This window comes from Perca flavescens, chromosome 4 (genome assembly GCF_004354835.1).
Source record: "Perca flavescens isolate YP-PL-M2 chromosome 4, PFLA_1.0, whole genome shotgun sequence".
In the NCBI taxonomy this organism is placed as follows: domain Eukaryota; kingdom Metazoa; phylum Chordata; class Actinopteri; order Perciformes; family Percidae; genus Perca; species Perca flavescens.
In genome coordinates, this window is record NC_041334.1 from 10139165 (window position 1) to 10140852 (window position 1688).

The window sequence follows — 1688 nt, forward strand, 5'->3', positions numbered from 1 at the left end:
AATAGCAGCCTCAAACAGAGTTGAAATATAGCTTTAAGTTGACATTTAAGCCTTTATTTTTACTTTCCTTCATCAGAATGCTCTGAAAATGCACAGGGACATTAAGGGATGTGTATCCTATCACCCTGGGGTGAAATGAGTCTGGCTAATATGGAGGTTTGGTTTTTAGAGCAGGATGAACATGACTTACATTATGGCTTTAAATAGCAGCCTCAAACAGAGTTGAAATATAGCTTTAAGTTGACATTTAAGCCTTTTTTTTACAATCCTTTCATCAGAATTCTCTGAAAATGCACAGGGACATTAGGGGGATGTGTATACTATCACCCTGGGGTGAAATGAGTCTGGCTAATATGGAGGTTTGTTTTAGAGCAGCAGAATGAATAAGACTTACAATATTAAATTAAATAGCAGCCTCAAACAGAAGTTGAAATATAGCTTTAAGTTGACATTTAAGCCTTTTTTTACAATCCTTCATCAGAAATTCTCTGAAAATGCACAGGGACATTAAGGGATGTGTATCCTATCACCTGGGGGAAATGAAATGAGTCTAATATGGAGGTTTAATATGGAGGTTTGGTTTTTAGAGCAGGATGAACATGACTTACATTATGGCTTTAAATAGCAGCCTCAAAAAGAGTTGAAATAAGGCTTTAAGTTGACATTTAAGCCTTTATTTTTACTTTCCTTCATCAGAATGCTCTGAAAATGCACAGGGACATTAAGGGATGTGTATCCTATCACCCTGGGGTGAAATGAGTCTGGCTAATATGGAGGTTTGGTTTTTAGAGCAGGATGAACATGACTTACATTATGGCATTAAATAGCAGCCTCAGAGTTGAAATATAGCTTTAAGTGGACATTTAAGCCTTTATTTTTACAATCCTTCATCAATCCTTCATCAGAATGCTCTGAAAATGCACAGGGACATTAAGGGATGTGTATCCTATCACCCTGGGGTGAAATGAGTCTGGCTAATATGGAGGTTTGGTTTTTAGAGCAGCTTGAATAAGACTTACAATATGGCTTTAAATAGCAGCCTCAAACAGAGTTGAAATATAGCTTTAAGTTGACATTTAAGCCTTTATTTTTACAATCCTTCATCAGAATGCTCTGAAAATGCACAGGGACATTAAGGGTTGTGTATCCTATCACCCTGGGGTGAAATGAGTCTGGCTAATATGGAGGTTTGGTTTTTAGAGCAGCTTGAATAAGACTTACAATATGCCTTTAAATAGCAGCCTCAAACAGAGTTGAAATATAGCTTTAAGTTGACATTTAAGCCTTTATTTTTACAATCCTTCATCAGAATTCTCTGAAAATGCACAGGGACATTAAGGGATGTGTATCCTATCACCCTGGGGTGAAATGAGTGGGGTGAAATGAGTCGGAGGTTTGGTTTTTAGAGCAGGATGAATAAGACTTACAATATGGCTTTAAATAGCAGCCTCAAACAGAGTTGAAATATAGCTTTAAGTTGACATTTAAGCCTTTATTTTTACAATCCTTCATCAGAATGCTCTGAAAATGCACAGGGACATTAAGGGATGTGTATCCTATCACCCTGGGGTGAAATGAGTCTGGCTAATATGGAGGTTTGGTTTTTAGAGCAGGATGAACATGACTTACATTATGGCATTAAATAGCAGCCTCAGAGTTGAAATATAGCTTTAAGTGGACATTTAAGC